Raw genomic sequence first — 22,389 nt, forward strand, 5'->3', positions numbered from 1 at the left:
TGAATAATAACTCAGCCTTCAGATTTCTGCACAGGCAACATTCTCAGAAAGACACCTGCTACTGAGAAACCAATGCCCGTCTCTAAGGGTAAGCTGGGACTCACGTGGGCTTTGGCTGCATGGTGAGAACACTTAGGTTCAGCAATTTACAGAATTAAATGAGTGCTCATAGTCAAGAGCTTTGAGTAGAAACGGTACAATTAAATGACCAACGTTTCAGCAAAGCACTTTAAAAATCTTACTCTTAATTCAATTTGACCTGTTTGCAAGAGTTTCTGTAGTTAGATAAATTTTGTCTTAAAACCAGACAGAGGAATAAAATAAAATCACACTTGTGATTTCTCACATGCTAATATTAACTTATTTCATCTACTTTAGACTGTGGTGATAGACTTTGTATTGAAATCTAAAGCTGCATTTTAAAATATGCTCAGAGCCTTGTCCCTGTGTAGTTTAGTGGCTTCCAGGACCTATTGATCTCATAATGTCAAAACAGGTTTCTTTTTTTTTCTTTGCCTCAAGGCACTTAATCTTCCATTAGAGGGGCTCAGTTACCAAAATTGACTGTAGAGAGCTTTAAGGCTGAATTAAAATTGCACCGAGTAAACAATCGTGTCATTTATATTTGTTAAAGGGCGGTCATACCTGGCTTATTCTGCTTGTGCTGTCAGGACCCGGAGCTATAGGGCAATTTTTCTGGTGGAAGTTTTTAATCAAACTGTCATCTCCTGTCCAAGCCATCTTATTGGAACATGACGTTTCTGACCCTGGTAGCATCATGGGAATTTGGAAGAGAATATGAATCTATTTTTTCTGGGTTTCCTTATTGGTTGACCAAAAAGAAAAATTAACTTTGTACGTATTCACGGATTAAAATATTAAACTTTTAAGGATCTTTGGCCCCAGAAGTAGGAGAGCAAATATAAATTAATAAAAATCTCTTGAGGGGCCGGTCCCATGGCTGAGTGGTTAAAGTTCTGCACACTCTGCTTCAGCAGCCTGGGGTTCGTGGGTTCGGATCCAGGCACGGACCTACTCCACTCATCAGCCATGCTTTTGAGGCATCCCACATACAAAATAGAGGAAGATTGGCACAGATGCTAGCTCAGGGCTAATCTTCCTCATGAAATAAAAAGAGGAAGATTTGCAACAGATGTTAGCTTAGGGTGAATCTTCCTCACCAAAAAAAAAAAAAACCAAACAAACTCTTGATACCATTATGCATCTTATTCACCAATAGAACTCCAGCCAAAGAATCATGGCCATGTTTACTGAGCACTCACCTCACATCCCAGGCTCTGTTAATGCCAAATTATATTGTCACTTAACCCACAGTTACTCTATAAAGCATATTTGATTATTGCCTCCATTTCCACAGATGAGGAAACTGAGGCATAGAGCAAATAAGTAACTTGCCCAAGGAGGTGGGTGCAGAGCTGGTTTGATGCCAGGCAGTATGGCTGCAGCATTTGTGTTCTCCCATATTTTTCTGGAACAATTCATCTGGAGAATAGGAAGATCCTCATCCAACCCTTTGACCCAGAGACCGTAAAACTCAGAGAATGGGCTGGGTGAAAATAGTGTATTTTCAAATCTCTATGTTGCCTTCCCCTCTCGAATCTGTTCCTGTTCCTTATACAGGTTTTGAAGAGACCTTGGCCAGGCCAATAGGCTGGGCTGCTCCTGTTTAGAGGAGATTTTTTTCTCATGAGTGCTACACGTAGGGACGTAAAAAAGGAAGCATAAAGTGCAAAAAGCATTTAGGCTACCTTCCCTGCCTTTAATGTCTTTCTAAAACAGACCCAGACTCTCTTATTTGTAGTGACAGCTGGTATAAATGACCTTTTGGTATTTTGGCATCAGTAATCAGAGGATTATGGAGCCTCTCCATTTGGCTTTGTTCTCCCCTCTTTTTCCTCTCTAAAAAGGATATGATGAGACATTTTCTCCTGATTCTGTACAAATCTAAGCTCTCTAAACAAGCCATGCTGAGGCTGTGCTGTGGGTTTCGGGCTATAGGAACTCACCTGGGTGGGAGAGCAGCTGCTCACTTCACTTGACAGAATTTGGGAACAGCGAGGGGTGGTTTGCTCAGGGAATCATTTTGCATTCTACTTGGAGAGCAGCTCATAGCTGAAGCTGTTTAAACGATTGCAATGGTCCTGGCACAGCCCTTTTTAGCCAAGGAGGCTTGATGATGGTTTCCGTAGGAGGCAAAATCATGTTCCAGCCTTGGAAAGGCCATTCCAAGTCAGAGGAAGAACTCAGGCTTCTACGTTGTGCAAAACATGGTTAGATACTTGGAGTCTCCAAATCTGCTTAATCTTGCAGCTGGGAGCTGGGATAGAGGACACATTCAAGAGACTATATTTTCTGCCCTCTGTCTTGTCTTCAAGTGTTTTCCAGCTTAGATGGAACTTCAAGGCTCATTTAGTCCAACCCTGGACTTTGCTCAGAGAGAAGAGTTCCTCCAAGTCAGAGACTTTCATCTTCAGCCCTTTTCTGGGACAGGCGGTTTGAGCTCTGAACACCAGCTTGATCCTCAGGAGCACACTTTCTCCTGGAGTCACTGGATCTCCTAGCACTTCCTGAGCATTTGCCACATACTACATGCTCCTTAGTTCCAGGGAGGTGAAGATGAGTAGGACCCACTTCCTCTCTTTCTCTGAGAAAGGAGGTGGTTAGGAATGATTCAGCCCAGGCGTTGGCAATCTATGGCCAGCGGGCTAACTCCAATTGGAACACAGCCATGCTCATTTGTTTATGTATGTCCATGGCTGCTTTCATGGCTCAATGGCAGAGTTGACTAGTTGTGACAGAGACTATGGCCTGCAAAGCTGAAAATATTTACAATCTGGCCCTTGACAGAAAAACTTTGCTGACACCTGATTTAATCCTTCTCCCTTTGGAGTTCCATTAAGAGCATCAGTTAGAAGCTAGTGGCTGATAGATGAGTTCTCTTTGGCAAGCACCGTGTTTTAAAAAGCAGAATCTGAACGTCTCTCGAGGAGGCTCCTAACTCTCCTATTTTCCTAACCCAGCCACCTTCACATCTAGGTGACCTCCATTGCTTCTTCAGGTATTTGAGTGTGAGAGCCTTGATTCAGAGTAAGACCACTTAAGATGGAGAGAACGAAGACTGGCTCATCTTCACTCAGCTTCCGTGCTGAGCCTTGACCCAAGGACATTCTTCTTTACCAGCAGTGATAGTCCCATAACAAAAGCTTCAGGTGCTGATGGGGTTATAGAAGAGAAGGAGTGGAGAGTCTATTAGAACACTCTTTTGACCCCAGTTGCAAGTATTTATTGGCCCTGAATCTGGAACAGCTCCCGGCACGTGAGATCCTCTATAAATATTGTTGTACGAATCTGTGGTGGAGAAAAAGGGCAGAACAGAGCAAATAATTAACAATGCTTTTTAATTGGCCAATGAAGAAGTTGAAGTTACCTCATTGTATTTTCCATAAATTTCTAAATACTCCATTTAATGGTAAAGGTATTTTTTTGATCAGGAAATTTGCCCAAGCAAATGAAGATGTCGGTGGTTTGAACAGTTAATATCACCAATTTTATTATCAATACATGAATCTCTTCAACAGCCACTAAAAAGAAAGCCTAGGAATTGGATAGATGGCAACTCTGGCTGGGTCTTCCACAAGGCTACTCGATCAACTTTTAACTAACTTGACTTTTAACTTTTAACCCTTGGCTGATCTCAGGGTTCCTACTTATATAAAGATCTTGACTATTGAGGGATCACCATTATTATCCTGTAGGCAAAAGGAATCAACTTTTTATAATATGTAGAAATATAACTTTATATCACCGATAATAGAACCCAAAGAAACTGTGAAAGATCCCGTAGTTACCTCTCTAGTGGCTGGCAATATTCTCACCTGAGCTGTGTTAGACAAAATGAGGTCACTCTATTTCAAATATTACCTTTCGTAAACAGTTTTAATACCATTAGCAGCTAACATTTACTGAATGCTTACTGTATAGCAGGAACTGTGCTAATTGCTCTACACGCAGTATTTAATTTAGCCATCGCTACATATGAGGGAGGTTGGATTATTATTTTCATCTTACGTATTTGGAAACTGAGGCAAGCTCAAGAGATTAACTAAGTTACCTGAGGTCACACATGTATTTATTGGCAAAGGCAATCTGCTTCTCACTCCAAAGCCACTTAGCCACTAAACTGCCAATCCAATAACCTGCCCCAACAGTCCATGTTTAATCATGTGTATCACCTTTGCAGTATCAAAATTCTAGGTGGAAATGCTGGCTAGGCCATATATCGAAGTGGGATCATTCAGAGCAGCTCTTGACCTAGGATCCATGGACACCTTGCAAGCACGCAAGCACTTCAAGGACACTGCAAAACCCAGACATTGCATGCAAAGTTTGTGTGTGTGTACATGTGCATGTGTATGTGGGGGGGGTGGGGTGTATGTGTGTGTGTTATGTGCATGGGTGAGCATTTTCTGGAGGAAGAGCTTTCATAGAAGTCTGTGACCCAAGAAAATGCTAAAAACAACTTACTTTCTCAATAATTCAATTGTTCTTTGATTTACTCAGAGAAATGTCCTAAATATCAAGCATATGGCAGGCACGGTGCAAGGAGGATGGTAAGATGAGGGATGCATTAAGGTTTTAGCCTTTCCTGCCGTTTGTTTTGCAATCAGCCTAGCATTAGGAGGCACGTCATATCTTTCCTCAGTTAAGGCTCCAGAATCAAACATATCATGCACTGATTTACTAATTTAAAGCTCAATAAAAAAATTGATAATACTAAATATGTTCACTAGTTAATTATAAGGAAACTGGAGACACCATTCCATACTAAACAATGAAAAGAAGCCTCTATGTTATCTTTTCATAAATTACATAAATATTCAATAGTCATTATATTGCCCTAGTCTTCTCAAACTTATCAGTTTTTGAAAAAGTAAAAAAAAAAAAAAAGATGTTTTTAGAAATGAGAATGAGTCTTTTCATACCAGGTTTATGTGTCAGGACGTTTTTAGTGTTAAGTGACAGAAACCCAAGCTTAAATAATAGCAGGAATGTCTTTAGTCACACAGCTAAAACACCAGGACAGATTCGTTTTAGGAATGTGTGAGTCCAGAGTTCAAACAATAGCATCAAGGTTCATTTCTCTTTTCATCTTTTCAAGTCTCTTGCCGTGTGGTGGGAAATAGCCCCAGACCCTTATTCTGCCAATTTAGCAACCTCAGCAGAAAAATAATCTTCCCCAATCTCTCAGCAGAGAGGTCACAAGCAGTATTTGGATTGGCCTGGGTTAGACACACTCAACAGTAAGCCAGTAACTCCAGTGACTATAGCCAAGAAGCACCCTAGGCCAGAATCATGTGCCGTCTCTTGGAGATGGGGTGGGGGAGGAAATTGCTCCCCTCAAATAACATGGTATCTTATAGAATAGAAGGCTCCTGTTACTATGAGGGAGGTGAATGGTGCTTGATAGGCCAAAACCACAGATGCCCATCACACCACCATGTGTGTTCTCAGGAAACTGCCTATCAGGTTGATAGCCTGTCCTTTACTCAATAACAAATGTCCTTTACAATGTGCTTGGCAATTTTTTAGACACTAGGGATACAGGTAAACAAAACAGGCAAAGATCCTACCTTTATGGAGCTTTCATTCTAGTTAGGAGAGATGGTCAATAAACAATGCAAATAAGTAAATTATGTAGTAAGTCGGAAGGTGAGAAGCATTATGGAGAGATACAAAGCAAGAGAAAGGTATAGAGTGTGTCAGAGGAGAAAGGGAGAGTCAACATTAGCATAGTCATGAAGGCTTCACTGAGTGACTCTGAACAAGACTTGAAGTCAGTGAGAGGTAACCATATAGATATCAAAAGAAACAGCATGTGCAAAGACCCTGAGGTGGGAACATGCCTGGCTCATTCAAGGTTTAGGAAGAAGACCAGAGTAGCTGAAATTGAGTGAGCAATGGGGAGACTATTAGGAGATGAGGTCAGAGAAATAATGGCATGCCTTGTTGAGACTTTGGTTTTTACTTTGAGTGAAATGAAAAGCCATTGGAGCATATTAGGCAGAGTTAAATTTTTTGAACAGGATCACTCTGGATACTGTGTTAAGAATAGGCAAATTCGGGGGCCAGGGCAGAAGCAAAGAGAAGAGTTAAGAGGATTTGGCAATAATCCAAGGGATGGATGGAGACTTGGACCAGGACAGTAGCAGTGCAGGTGCTAAGTGATGACCAGATTTTGTGTATATGTTAAGGATAGAACTACCTTTATGTGGGTATAAGAGAAAGGAGTAAAGTCAAGCTCAATTCCAAGATCTTTAAGGATGAAGTTGGTATTAACTAAGGCGGGAAGATTGAATAAGGAGCAGATTGGGGGAAAAGGGGGAAGATAAGGAAAATCACTGAATTCTATCAAACTACATTCAAACCAAATCCATTTTCAAACCCCCAACATTTTCCTTTCCGTCCCCCTCAAGAAAGCTCCTTGCCTTTACCAGCACCTGCTTGGTAGCTAGTCCTGTGCTAGATATGAGGAAAGGCATAAGCCCACAGTTTACAGGCTCTTTGAAAAGTCAATGTTTACCCACAGGGAAGTTTAAGTAATAGTAGATTTGAAGAACCATTGAGACAATGACACAAAATAGGTTGCAATAGGACTAATTCTGCAACACCATCTTGTAGGGATTCAGATGAGGGAGGGCTCAATTTTTCTGAGTAGGACAAGGATGGTGTAATTGAGGGATAGGATTTTGTTTGGCTCCTGAAGGAAAAATTGAATTTGAATAGATGGAAAGGATTCTGTGTAAATTTTATTTTTGTGTGTGTCTCTAACTTGGCTGCCTGGCTTTATTCGTGAACAAGTTCTAGAGCAGGGGTTCTCAACTGCGGCAGCTTGTAGGAATCACCTGGGAGGGCTGCTTTAAATGTGATCCTCATTTAATTGATGTGGGATGAGTCCTGTACATCAGAGTTTTGAGGTCCTCTCAGTGATTCCAGCGGCAGCCGGGGTTGAGACCCAGAGTGTACAGCAGAGGTTGATAAACTATAGCCCACGGGCTAAATCCAGCCACTGCCTATTTTGTAAATACAGTTTTACAGGTGCACAGCCACGCCCATTTGTTTACTTATTGTCTGTGGCTGCTTTCATGCTGTAATGACAGTGTTGAGTAGTTGTTATCCGGCCCAGAAAAAGTTCACTGACCTGATATCACCCAAACTTGGATCTAAATCCTATTTCTACCAAATAATAGCTGTGTGACTTAGGGAAAGTCACCTAACTCTCTGAAAGATGGTTTCTCCACCTGTAAAATAAAAATAACAGGTAGATTATGAAGCTCAAAGAAGATAATCTGGTAAAGAAGCCAGCACAGGACCCAGCACACGGAAATTTTCAGTGAAGGTGTTTTCCTTTCTTCTGTGTACTGAATGAACCCAATCTCCTAGAATCTCCCCTCTGCAAAAGACTGAATCCTTTCAATTTTTTATGGGCTTCTAGCTTTCATGGAGTTCATGCCTTCTCATTGCCCTGCAGGTAAAACTACCTTAAGCAGGGCCTGTAAGCATTTCAGTAACTAGATGCTTTTAAGAGGAGATCAAGATGGACCCACTTTATATTATATGTTACTGCATGACGAAGAGTTTTTAGTGTGTTCTGGACTATTTAATATATAATATAATAAAAAGGACTTACGTGTCATGTCAAGTGGTAGACCATAAATGATTATGACAAGGGAAATGGAAGATCAGATGGTATAACCTCAGTTGACAGCAGAACCAGCATGATTAACGTTCTTAGCTAAAATAGCCAGCTCTCAAAAGCATCCTTCCAGCCTCTCCAAGGAGCTGGGAACATGAACTGTTTCATAATGAGAGATGACCAATTTAGTTTCCCGAGCGTCTCAAGAAATAAGGGACAATTCTTAACTTTTCAGAAAGAGTTTAGAAGAAAGCTTCGTGACCAAGGGCAGAGACGCGGATGCAGATTTGTAGAAGGCCTTCAGCAAACCACACACACACTCTCTCTCTGTATATACAGTTTAGAAAGACGAATAGCTTTGTACTCAGCCTTGCCCGCCGGTTCTCTACACCACTGTTGCGTGCTGTGTCGTTAGCATCGTGGGCCTTTGTCTCCACGTGTGGGATTCGTTGTTCAAAGCAGCTTATAACTAGAAGTGACAGACTCAAGGGCTGCATTATGACTTTTTTGGGCCCTCACTACTTTTGCCCTTGTAGGGTCCTTCTTCCATAAAAAATATTAAAAATAATAATTTATGATTACATTCGTTTAAAGACAAATGTAATCTAAGATGAATTATATTTATTTTCTTCTTCTCACTTTAAAAGAAATTAAAACATTTCCATAGGCTGCTAAAAGCATCATGCTCCCTAGGCACTATGCGTGTTGCTCCTAGTGGATAAGTTAGTCCTAGACACACATGTACGAAGGCAGCGTATCACATCACCTCAGGAGCCAGCAAGCACCTCCAATGAGACTAAGTAGAAGCCGCTTAGACTACATTTGCAACTCTGTTCATTCAAGTCTGATAATGATTCCCAAAGCATCAGTGGTGGCTAACGGTGACATTAGCCAAATATGATGTCTTCCTGTCTGGGTGAGTGTTATATTGATAACTGTGACATAGTAATTTTCCTACCCCTCACACCATCTCCCTGTCACTCATGTACATCCATCCAGAAACAGCGTCGAGAGAGAAGTGGACTGAAGATGAGGCTGATAAACGTAGAGAGTATGGAGTGTCTGCGCCTTGCCGCCTGGGAGCTGGGCTTTCCACTCTCCATGGACAGGTTGGAGCTGACGACTGAGGAATATGACCCTGAAACTGTATCCCAAATACCCACAGGGACAACTCCTTCTCACACAATGACTCAGCCGTGGGCGGCAGCAATCTGAATGTGATACGAGTGACTGGCCAGCTTGGGTTTGTTTTTCCGAGCAGGTGCCCACTTCCCAGAAAGCCCCGCGGTAACTGGCATGAGTCACAATGTGATTGCTGAGAGCGAGGGAGATGAGTGCAGTGGTGAGGTGTGCACAGTCACTCATGCGCGTTACAAAGTCCGTGTTGTGGGGGCTTTGACTTCAGCGGCAGCACTGCAGAAAATGGCAGAGGGGAAGCTTCCTTGCAGTAGTCTGGGACAACAAGAATCATCCTCAGATTCCAGGCTGGCCCTAACTTTGGAAGTTAGAGGAGAATTGCATGCTCGCAGGCCTTAATGTGAGCTCTGCTTGCCTACTGCCTGAGGAACCAAATATTTGATGTGGTCAGAGAAAGGAGCAGGGGTTTCATGAGAGCCTATCTGGGCCATTCTTTGAGCCACATGCACACGTGCGTGTGTGTGCATGTGTGAGTGTGTCTGGTGGGTGTGATTTTTACTTCAGAGAAGGAAGGGACTTATAGTGAAAAGATAACACAAATTATGAAAGAGGATTAATTTTAAATTAAGTAGAATGTCAAGATTTGCATATCATAATTCTGATTTCTTTACCAGAAGCAGATGTCTAAAAGGAGAGTTAATATAAACAGATAAATATAAAATGCTCCTTTAAGTGATTTCTGGAAACATGAGCCCCAGAGGGGGTAGAGCAGGCAATTGTGTCTGACCCAACTAAAGGATCAGTCGTGCAAATCAATTTATTTCACAGAGTAATTTGTGGAGCTATTGTTGAGGGCATTTGTATTTGAATAAAAGCTTGTCTCTCTCATCACTCTGCTTCTCTCTCCCGCAAGCCTAGAGTGAAGGCACAAACTTTTACCTGAGTGATTATAGCTGGTTGTCATGGAAACTACGAGGAGGCACCCAATTCAGCCTTATGATTTCACTGCAGGATCACAAGCAGGGGGATGAAGAGCCAGTGGGTTTAAATAAGAGACTTGCTAATTAATGGAGCGCCAGGGGACTGCTTCAAGAGAGAATCGCACAGTAGATAAATCCAGGTTTTCAGGGCTCTCAAAAGGGATGATGGCAGTCCCAAGAGGGCTGTGGAAGTGAATGTTTTCTCCTCTGTGATCTGTCCCATTTGGAGCCCTCAGAGGCCAGTTTGCCCTGACTCTGGAGCGAGGTGGAAAGGGAGCAGCTGTCTGAACTTCTCTGCCTATTGAATTCGGGATGTGAAACGGCACAACTAAGACCTCAAAAGATGCTGATGGCTTTCCCAGCCCCTGTCTCACCCCTGCCCCTGTGTTGTTTGTGTTCAGGTTGTTGGAAGGAGCCATTTTTGGGGGGCAGGGTCCCCCGGGCTCTCTCTCCCCTCACTCTTCCACTCTCACAAAATACAAATGCGGTGCCTACCTTTGGTCTCCATCCTCCCTTCCTTGCTTCCTGGCCCACTTTCAAGGTCATCTCTTGACCAGCTAACAAAAATGCAGAGCGTCTGGTATGGCAGAGTCCATTTGAATAAAATTTGAAAACACCATGGTGTGCTGGTCAAGTCCACACATACCAGATGCTTGGAGGGGAACAGGAGATCATCTCACTGGTCGCCCATTTCAAAACACTTCACAGCAAATGAAGGATTGATTTGGTTATTTCAAATGTATCAGATTTCATTCCACAAATGTTTTATGAGTGCCATTTCCTGAATTGGGTGCTGTGGAGGTTACTTAGGTAAATCAGACAGATTTCTCCTGTCAATCAGCCTCCCTCACATGGGAGAAATAAGCCTGCGATGCCTGGTGAAGCAGAATCTAAGCAGTACGCCAGTCCCCGCCTCTGTGTTGAGACGTGAAGTCACCCTGAGAGGAGGCTCAGTTTCCACAGCTTGTGCATTTGTGTTGAACGTGTATAGTTGAAAATTTAGCTCATAAAGGTATATGGCGCCTCTCCACTGGAGGAAAATTCTGCTGAGTTTACGCCAGGGTCTAGGGATCAGTGAGGGGTGGGGCGGGGGTCAGTCCAGTATGTCGTCGTAGCAGGAGGCCACTCCAAGCCCAGCCCCTTGGCAAGGCCATTGAGCTTTACTAACAGTGGCTGAGCATGTGTTTGAGACATAGGAGACCTGTGACATTTTAGTTCAAGCTTAGGGCCCCACTGTGGCCCAGGCATGGATTTGGACCAGCTAGAGCACAGCCACAACAGTGGAAAAGCATCCATCAGGCTGCCTGGGACAAGTGTCCCATGAGGATCCCATGTGGGAACAATCAAAGAACAGTGGTAATGGATTAACCAATGTGACCTCTTCCTCCTGGGACTTGCAAGCAGGATTAACCTCTTCGAACAAAGTCTTCCACTGTTGGACAATTTGGAGTGGGAGAGGCCTCAAAGGTGAGGTAATAGGCTTTCTGCTAATATAAACATGTGGGTGCAAAAGCAATTAATTGGATAAATAAAAGAGTAAAAGCCAAAATCCTTGTACTGGTCTATGGGATCCCTCTCACCCCTCCCTCTCTCTGACCTATTTCTTGTCAGCCTAACCCTGCCCACTCAGCACCAGGCAAGCTGGCATCTTTGCTGTTCCTCAAACATGCTCTCACCTCAGGGCCTTTGTGCTTGCTGATCCCTATGCCTGAAACGTTCTTCTCCTAGGGTCTTTCCTTCATAACCTACAGCAACTCCCTTCCCAGTACTCTCTGTCTTCCCACTCTCCTTTTCGTTTATCCATAGAACTAATCACTAGCTGACATTATATATTTACCAGTTTGCCCCCCCACCCCCACCCCATTGGAATGTAAGTTCTGCAAAAGCAGGGGCTTTGCTTTGTTTCCTGCTGTTTCCCTGGCATCTAGAGTTCTGTTTGGCCCATAACAGGTGCTTAACAAACATCTGTTGTTGCAGGAGCCGTGAATCTATTGATGTCCCAAGTTGGGGAGTGCGTTCCTACATGTTATGAAGAAATACCAACACGAGATAGAAGGAGTTAAACACCATAGGAGTGAGCCAGGTCACGTGCCCTCAGAATCTAGAAGGAGAGATGATTCCAACTGAGGGAAATCAGGGAACGATTCCTGGAGAAGGGACCATTTGATCCTTAAAAGATGGGTGGGATCTGGACACTTGGGGATGGAAGAAAGTTGAAGTGAAGGACATAACATGAGCAAATGCATAAAAGGATGAAGAATGGCTCCTTTTAAGTTTGCTCTTTGACTTCCTTATATAAGTCAATGTTTTCAGTGCTTCTTGTCATGAAAAAAAATCAAAATCAACTGGATGACATAGATGACATAACCCAACTTTTGATTCAAATCTAAAGCAGCCTTTCCCTGGAATTTACTACTGAGTAAAGTTACGGTTGCTTATTTTATTGATGCACTTGGATCTACTCCAAATTAATGAAGATGCTTTGCATAATAACATTTATAGCAGTCATTTATTGCTTACTACAAGCTGGGCACTGTGCTAATCACTTCGTATGGAGCGTCTAACTTAACCCCTTCAACAGTCCTACGAAGCGATCACTAAATTTATTTCCCTTTCACGGATTAGAAAACTGAGGCGTGGGAAGTATTAAGTAACTTGTGCGGTTTCCTATGGCTAGTACATGGTGAATCCAAATATTTCAGCACATGTCTGTGTGATTCTGGAGCCCATCCTTGTACCATAAGTCAAATGAATTAATTTTCAATGCAACAAAATAGACTGAAAGCAGAAAAAAAAGCAACAACTCCTTTTAGCCAGAGCAAAGGAGTATAAAAAAGAGCAGTGGAAAAGATGGCCTGAAATGGAATTGATCTTAGATTTGGAGGTCCTTGCTTTCTGGTTGCTCTATTCTCTATAGAAAATAATGAATTCCAATTCCATAAAGCCTATAATGATACACCAGAGGCTGATGTGTAAAATAGGTGCAGACAAAGAGCCAGTCACGTGGGACAAAGGGGCAGGCATCCCAGCCCACACGCCCACTTCCACCTCTGTGCACCCCTAAGGCACTGCTGTTCAGAGTCCGAAAATCACTCTTCTATAAATAGGGAGCTATTAGAGGTGTTTGGGCTGGGAAGAGGCTGGATTAGAGTGATGTTTCAAAAAGATGAATCTGGCAAGCAAGAGACAGATTGGCGAGGGAAGGGACTAGAAGCAGGAAAACCAATTACGAGCCTCTTGCCACCGTCTAAATGAGAGGTAATGAAAGTCATAACTTAGGCAGGCCTGACCACGAATCACTAACTCACGAATTAGGACCCTGGCAACGTGGAAAGTTGACTACAGGGAGCAAAGGAGGACTGGGTGGTAGGGTTGGAGAAATTAACTCAGCTGGTAGGTGTCCAAATGGGCACCATGAGCTCAGGCTTGACTTACATCTGTGCCGACGTCCCTGAGGTGGGAAGATACGAGCCACCATCAGGGAGATGTTCACCTGCTTCTTCCCAGTCAGTTAGCTCTCTGTCAGATCCAAGCCTGTGATTTGGGGTGTGGGAAATCGCAAAAACAAAGGCAAGAGCTCTGGAAAATGTTGAAGCCCAGAAAACTAAAGCCCTGGCTTAGCTCCCATACTCAGACTGCTGAGCCCAGTGGGAGAAAATCCCACAGCTCTGTGTACAGCTGCCTCTGAAGGGAATTCTACCTTGTTGAAGCCATGAAGTCCCCCAGGGGTCCCTCATCAATTTATTCTCCCACTCCCTTGACAGACTATCAGTACTCTTTGAGTGCCTGCTCCACTCATTTTCAGTAGGTGGCCATGTTCGTTCTCCCTGGGGCTGACATATTCCAGCCCAGGGTTTTATTTTTGTTTTTTTTCAGTGAGGAAGATTCACTCTGCACTAACATCTGCCACCAACCCTCCTCTTTTTGCTTGAGGAAGATTGGCCCGAGCTAACATCTGTGCCAGTCTTCCTCTGTTTTGTATGTGGGTCACTACCACAGCACAGCTTGATGAGTGGTGTAGGTCCACGCCCAGGATCCAAACCCACAAACCCAGGGCACTGAAGCAGAGCATGCAGGACTTAACCGCCATGCCACAGGGCCAGCCCCTCCAGCCCAGTGTTTTAAATGACATCTGGATTGTAAAGATTCCAGAATCTATATCTCTTAACGTAACTCTTTTCTATGCCCCAAACTACTTACTCCTATATCCATTGAAAATTCCATAAGCATCTCCAACTTGGCATGGCCTGAATAGAACTTGATTTCTACCCTCAAATCTGTCCCTCCTCATCTCTTTTCCCATCATAGTAAATGGCAACACCATTCACACAGATGCACTAACTTGAAACCTAGAAACCATGCTTGATTGCAGGTCATCAGCAAGTCTTACCTATTCTACCTAAAAGTACGTATCTCTCAAATCCATCCTTTCCATGGCCACACTCACCACCTTATCCAGGCCACTATCATTCAATCCCTAGGCCACACCCACAGTCTTCTAACTGGTCTCTTTGTCAATCCTCTGCTCTCCACCATCTTCCCTCCACTTCCCACAATCCAGACTTCTCCATTTATTCATCTTCACCTTAAGCACCTCTTAAGCATTCAACACTATTAACCATTTCCTGCTTTTAAATTTTTTTCCCTCAATTTCCAAGACATAACAATTTCCTGGTTTTCCTCCAACTGTTTGGGCTACTTCTTGCTTGTCTGATTTTTGGCTCATCCTCTCTCCCTGGCCGTTAAATATTAAAGATCTTCACGGCTCTATCCTAAACCCTCCCCTCCTCTTCCTCGGCACTCTGTTCCCCATGATTTCATTAGTGCCCACACTCAACTATGCCAACAACAAACATATTTACATCCAAAGCCTGGAAATCTCCTTTGAGCTCGAGACCTGTATATTCAGCTGGCTCCTTAACATCTTAGATGACTCACGAGCATCTTAAATTTATCATGTTCAAACCTAAACTAAAATTAAATTCCTTCCCCAAACCTGGCCCTCTTCCAAGACCCTCTTCTAAGCCCAGTGAATGGCCCCATAATCCAGCCAGCTGCACAAGCCGGAACCCAGGAGTCGCCTATAACACCACTCTCTCTCTCATCCTCTCCCTTGTCCCTGTATCCAATTCAACTGAAAATGAGGAAACCACCTCCTAGTCTGGGCATACTAGGACTTAAGACTTAACTTAAGACTTAAGCTCTCTGTGCCTCAGTTTCCTCACCTGTGAAATTGGTCTTGTAATAGAACCTCCTCATAGGGCTGTTGGGAGTACTAAAGAACACAATGTATGTAAAGTGTCTATAATGGTCCCTGACACATTAAGACAACAACATTCCACCACTGTTAGCTATGATTTTATCCAGTTCGGAAGCAAGGCCTGTCAATTTTGTCTCCTAAATTAATTTGGAATCCATCGTTTCTCTCCACCTCCACCTCTGCCACCCTAGCCCAAGCCATCACTCACTCTCCTGGACTCCTGCAATGCAGAAGCCTCTTAACCAGGTCACCATGTCCCTTTGTCCCCACCCCTCCAAAAGCTATCTTTTCCACACTGCAAGCAAAATGACCCTTCAAATCTGATCCCGTCTTACCTCCTCTTCCTCACGCCTTGATATTTCACAATGACTTCCCACTGGTTTTAGGACACATACGACACTCCTTCACCTGGCCTTGCACGTTCCAGGCCCCATCCACCCCGGCAGCCTCACTGCACCCACTCTGCTCTTTCTCTCTCTGCTCCAAACACATCAAAATCCTCTGAGCTCTTGTCTGTTCCATGTCCACTCCGACTCAGGGCACTTGCACAGGTCATTCATTCTGCCTGGGAGCCCTTACCCCACCCATCCCCTCTTCTGCATTAAGGCTCCAACTCATCCTGCCAATCTCTACTCTAGAGCTGTGCCTTCAGGGAAGTCTCCCCTGATCTCCCTGGCTCCATCCGATCCCCACTGTAGACCCTCAGTGCACTGGGCCCCTCTCCCTGTAGCACTGCGCACAGCTGCTGTGTTCTAATTCCTTGGGTGGCTATTAAGCGAGATCTGTTTCCTCCCCTGGACTCTGAGTCCCATGAGGACGGGGGGCATACCTTCTTTGGCTCACCCTGTAGCCCCTTCTTGGAGCATATTGCCCAGCAGAGAGTAGGCATTCCAAAGACACTTGTTGGATGGGTACGGGAATGATCAGCAGTCACAGTGAACTCTGAGAAACACAGAGAAGGCTGAGGACCCTGGGACAAGGGCCACCTGCACACAGCCAGCTGGTGCTTCCCTCCCAGCACCACCATACCTGCCTTCCCTAAGCCAGGCGGCTGTGGGGGTTGCTGAATACAGGCGTGTTTGAGTCGGCAGACTCTGTGGGACCCTGAGGAGGAGAATCAGTGCAGGGCTTTCCCCTCGGTGGGCTGGTCGAGAGCCTGGAGACCAGCATTGGAAGCCCCAGGAGAAGAGCTGGAGAGGCGTGATTTCTGGAAAGAGCTTGACACTCAGAATTCCAGGAATTCATGGCTCTGTGTGAGTGTGTCTGCCCTCCCTGGCCGCCAATCTGTCAAGGAGGAGCTGAAGGCGTGGGCACAATCCTTCCCATGCTGGAGCCTGGGAGCAAGAGGAGCCCTTCAATTGGAATGGCTTCCACTCCATGCCTTGTCAGGGGCCTGGTGGCCCGTCTGCAGGCTGCACTGACAGCCCACACGGAAGAGACACTATCCTTCCACCACTGCAGAACTGCCACGACTTGGAGACTTTTAACAGCTGTTTATGAACCCCAGTGAGCTGACAAAGAAAAAGAATCCTTCTAGGGGCCCAGCAGCCAAAAAGGGAATATTGATCAGAGCAAATAGAACCTTGCTCAGCAAACAGAGCTGAAGGAGGAAAAGACTCATGTGAGGAAAAGTAACAACGCGAGCACCAAAGAAGATTAGCCTGCAGTACACAAAAGACTTCCTGGAGCTAAAAGATGATGATTTCCCAAATAAACGGTTGAGTAGATGAATTAAATGAGAGAGGAATCTGTCTTGAGATGGAAATTAATGTCTAAAGACACATGGAAGTAATATTTCAGCAAAATATTTCAGGAGTGAAAAATACAAACAGGTAGAACCTTCTGGGTAAAGGTAAGAGAATTGGAAAATTGATCCGTAAAATCTATGTGTAGGTAATGAAAGGAGAGAAAGAAAGAGACAGAACAAAGGTAACAAATACAGTTCAACTCTCTGCAATGGGATAAGTGGGCTCCAAAAAGTCAGTTGTATAAAATGGGGGGTGAGCATTATCATGAGCTCAAGGATGACCAGGGGGAGCCTGGGGGATCTGCCAGCCTGGAATCCCCTGGATGTCCAGCTGTGTAACCGGAAGTCATCCAGGGCCCGGGCGTGGTTTGGTGCTACCTGCCGACCACTTTCTGTTCCCACTCAAATATCAGTGGGAATAACTCTGGGTGCTGGGGCGGGCTGGGACCTCTAGTTCTATAGCAGTAGTTCCAGGAACCATCCAGTTAGTTGGTGCCCATGTCATCAACCTGGTGTGGGGAGATTGGAGCAGGAGAAAACTGCTCCTACTACCTGAGGTGAGACTGCCTGTGGCTCCTCCACCCGGCTGTACTGTCATCACCCCTCCTCATCTCTCCTCCTTTCCACCACACAGAGCAGACTCATTTTAGGCCAGTCCTGTTTGAGATGGAGCTGGGAGATGGGGCAGTATATCAAGCAGCGATGTGGATTTGCGTTATCATGGGCTTGTACTATAACAAAGGAAGGTTCCCGTAGCTAAAGAAGAACCTGCCCATTGAAACCACTTAGCATGTTACAAGCAGGATCAGAGAGAGAAGCCACGGATATAAGTTTGGATTTGCAAAATTCCAGAGCTGCATGACTAGAATAAAAATCAGCAAGCTTCTGGGCAAAGGTAATAAATAAATAACAAGAGAAAAATTATCAGACTGGCATTTGCAACATAGGAAGTTAGAAGATGGTGAAACAATATCAACATTATATAGACTTAAAAAAGGACTAAAACTCAGGAAATATATTCCTACCCAAGATAGCATCTCCTTTCAGGGTAAAATAAAATTATTTGAAAATGGGCAAAATTCAGAAGATGTATCACCCACACCCTCATGTAACAAAAATTCAAGAAATGTCTTTAGCCCAAAACAAATGAACAAGAAGAAATCTTAAGACAGAGGATGATGAAAAGGAGAGGAAGCAGTGGTTAGCCACAGATGCTGACAACTGGATTAAATATGAGTTAAAAAAAAGAAGAGTCTAATTTCTGTTTCACACAATATGGTGGACTAGATATCCTGAAACCTTCTTATAACAAAACACTTGAAAATATTAGATAAAATGTTAAAAACACCCCTCCCCTGGTTTTTTTTTTGCTGAGGAAGATTAGCCCAACCTAACATCTGTGCCAATCTTCCTCCATTTTATATGTGGGTCGCCACCACTAGCATGGCTGACGAGTGGTCTAGATCCACACCCTGAATCCAAACCTGCAAACCCGGGGCGCTGAAGGAGAGCATGACAAACTTAACCACTAGGCCATGGGGACCGGCCCCTACAAACACCTGTGTAAATGTGGTCTAAGCTGTAATAAAGTACAGGAACTCCTTCAATGGCTAGGATGAAGTGAGTTCACAAGTCAGAGTTTGGTGGACTCTGAAGCCATTGGCTACTCTCTAAGGACATCTGCCAAACCCTGATGGCCTAGAGTGTCTCGTTTATCCACCATCCACCTCATTTATCCTGCAGTGGAGACAGGAGACCAAGCCCAGGCCTGTGCAAGGTGGAGAATGTGAGCAGAGACCCCCATGTGAAGCCCTGACCGCAAAGGTCTCCAAGACTAAGCAAAGAGTGAACTAGAGAAATTCCACTGCACAAAGGCAGAGAGAGAAAAATCGCTGTCTCAGCCTTGGCTCTGGGTGATGGAAGAATGAAAAGCTCCTTCGAGAATGTGTGGCTATAGGTGGACCAGTATGCTGTTTCCAGCTCCAAATTCATGTTACTTTAATGGTTGAAAAAACTGCAAAGTAAGAACTTCAAATGGACTTGTATCCCCTGGTGTCTGACAGAAACAAACAGAAATGCTTTCAGGAGAAATGCACCCTGAACTCCTCAAAGAATTCCCCCAAATTCCATTCCAGTGGAAAGAAGTCACAGTAAAAATTCAAGGAAATGGGATTCTAGGAGCTGAATCAGGAGAAGCAATAAAAAATGAAATCAGACCTCAGAGAAGGAAAATATTGTAATCTTATACAAACCCTTCCTGATTAAAAAAAATGGAGTCTCTCCCACCTGTCTCATTCTGAGAGGCTCACACAACTTCCATACTGAAAACCAGACAAGGACAAAGTAAGAAAGTCAAAGTTCAATCTCCCTTCTGAGCATAGATGCAATAATCCTTAGTAAAATATTAGCCAAGCAAACCCAGCAAGGTATGAAAAAATAATCCATCATTACCTGGTAGAGTTTATTCTAGAAATGCAAGGGTAATTTTACATTATAAAGCCTATTAATGCTCTTCATCACATTAACAGAATCAAGAAAAACTATGACTATGCCAATAGATGAATTAGTAACTGGTAAGCACTGCGCTTCACTCACGGCATCTGCTTGGTATTTGTTAAATAAAATTAATAGACGTAGAAAAAGCATTCAATAAGATTCAAAAAGATTGATGATTTTTAAAAACCTTTACAACTAGGACTGAAGGAAATTTCCCTAACATTATATAGGGTATCTATTGGAAATTTGTTTTCCATTTGACATTATTTAGTAAAATGGAAGATGCATTCACCATAACATCCAGAAATTCCACTTTTAGGTATATATGCCAGGAGTATGTACAAGAATGGTTAATGCAGCATTGTCTTTAAAACAAAAAGCTGGAAACAATTCAAATGTTCATCCAGAGAATAAATAAATAAATTTTGGTACAGTCATATGGCAAAATATTACTCAGCAGTGAAAAATAAATATACTATGTGCATTAATGGCCAGCCCTCAGGCCCCAGCTCATTTTCCACTCAGGGACCCACACCATCCGTGTGTCAGTTGTCATACTGTGATGCTGAAAGTTACCCCACCCCCCGGTATTTCAAGTACCAGCAGAGTCACCCATGGTGGACAGGTTTCTGTGGAGCTTCCCGACTAAGACAGACTAGGAAGAAGGACCTGGCCACACACATCTGAAAAAATTGGCACTGAAAACCCTATGAATGGCAGCGGAGAGTTGTCTGATGTAGCGTCAGAAGGTGAGAGGGTAGTGCAGAAAGACCAGGCAGGGTTCCCTCTGCTGTACAGGGTCACTGGGAGACAGAATTGACTCAATGGCACTAACAACAAACGTGCATTCATAAGGACAGCTATCATAGACATAACAAAATGAAAAGTGCGGGTGTCATGGGCTGAATTAAATTGTGTTCCACCACAATTCTTATGAAGTTCGAATCTCCAGTACCTGAGAATGTGACTGTACTTGGAGATAAAGGACTTTAAAGCAGCGATTAATGTAAATGAGCTCCTACGGGTGGACCCTAATGCAACATGACTGATGTCTTTATAAGAAGAGAAGATTAGGACACAGATAACACAGAGATCAAGAGGTGACCATGTGAGAACACAGCAAGAGGCATCCATTTGCAAGACAAGGAGAGAGGCCTCAGAAGAAACAGACCTGTTGGCATCTTGATCTGGGACTCCCAGTCTCCAGAACCGTGACACAGTGACTTTATTTAAACCACCCAGTGTGTGGTATTTGCTATGGCAGCCCTAGCAAAGAAATACAGGAAGTTGCAGAATATTTAGAGTTTGATACTCTTTATAAAGTTTAGAAAAAGAAAATCAACCTCCTATCATTTAGGGATTCATACATCCAGGATACAACTGTGAAGAAGTGTAAGGGAATGACAGAAGAATTGTGCCCACGCCTTCAGCTCCTCCTTGGTAGATTGGCAGCCAGGGAAGGCAGGCACACTCACACGGAGCCGTGAATTCCTGGAATTCTGAGTGTCAAGCTCTTTCCAGAAATCATGCCTCTCCAGCTCTTCTCCTGGGGCTTCCAGTACTGGTCTCCAGGCTCTCGACCAGCCCACCGAGGGGAAAGCCCTGCACTGATTCTCCTCCTCAGGAACATATTGCTGAGGAACTTTAAGAAAAATTTAATAGAGTTAATAGCATCATTTGTTAACGTGCCTGAAATAAGATACACATTCTAAAATTGCCTCAGTTATAGCAATAAGCACCTAGAAATGGAAATGAGGGGATAATTTCACAAAAGTAACAAAACTTATTAAATATTTAAAAATAAAATATTTAAAAACAAATTCAACCAAAAAGACCCAGGAATCACATGCTTAAAACTATAAAATCTTATTGAAGAATTAAAAATAAGATCTGAGTAAAGAGAAAAACATACTATGTTCTTGGATTAAAAAAAATTAATGTTTAAAAAATGTCATTTTTTCAAATTAATTTATAAATTTAATATTCCGCTTAGAATACCATTAGTTAGTTTGAGCTTTTTTTGAGGGAGATGGACTGCGACTTTAGGAAAAGATTTCAAAGTTTGAATGGAAGAATAAACGCCCAAGAATGGTTACGGAAAGTATGAATATAAGAGGATTGAGGGGAACTTACCTCACTGGATATTAGAACATACTTTAAAATAGAATAAGACTACTCAGCCATAAAAAAGGATAAAATCGGCCCATTCACAACAACATGGATGGACCTTGAGGGTATTATGTCAAGAGAAATAAGCCAGATAGAGAAAGACGAACTCTGTATGATTCCACTCATAGGTGGCAGTTAAACATAGAGACAAAGAGAACTGATAGGTGGTTACCAGGGGAATGGGGGAGCTGGGGGGAGGGCACAAAGGGTGAAGTGGTGCACCTACAGCATGACTGACAATAATGTACGACTGAAATTTCACAAGGTTGCAAACTACCATAATCTTAATAAAAAGTTAAAAAAAAATACAACAAGACGTATTAGAATGTAAAGCCACTGTGATTAAATCAATACACAAATGGATCAATGGAACATAATGGTGGGAAAAAAAATCAGTGGAACACAATAAGGATCCCAGAAATAGATGTCATCATATTTGAAAAGTTAACATATGACAAAGACGATGTGTCCACTAAAGGGGGAAAGGGTGGGTTACTTAATAACTGGCATTGGCACAACTGATCATTGCTCTGGAAGAAGCTTATTAAGAATACAAAAATAAGTTACAAATAGCTTAAAATTTACATGCTTTTTTTTTAAACCAATAATAGTGTTACAAAAAATAAATAATACTTTGTATACAGATGAGGGATTGAGAGGGAACTTCTTAACTAATACTAAATATAGAAGCTAAAAACAAGTATGTTTGACTATATACAAAATAATATTTTGCTATGGTGAAAGACATAAAGTCATTAAAAATAAAAAATTTTGAAAAATATTTACAATGTAGAGATCAGACAGTTAATATCCTTACTTTATAAAGAGATCTTTCAAAATAACAAGAAGGAGACAAATAACATATTAGTAAAATGGGCAAAGGAAC

Source organism: Equus quagga, chromosome 8, assembly GCF_021613505.1.
Source record: "Equus quagga isolate Etosha38 chromosome 8, UCLA_HA_Equagga_1.0, whole genome shotgun sequence".
Taxonomy (NCBI): domain Eukaryota; kingdom Metazoa; phylum Chordata; class Mammalia; order Perissodactyla; family Equidae; genus Equus; species Equus quagga.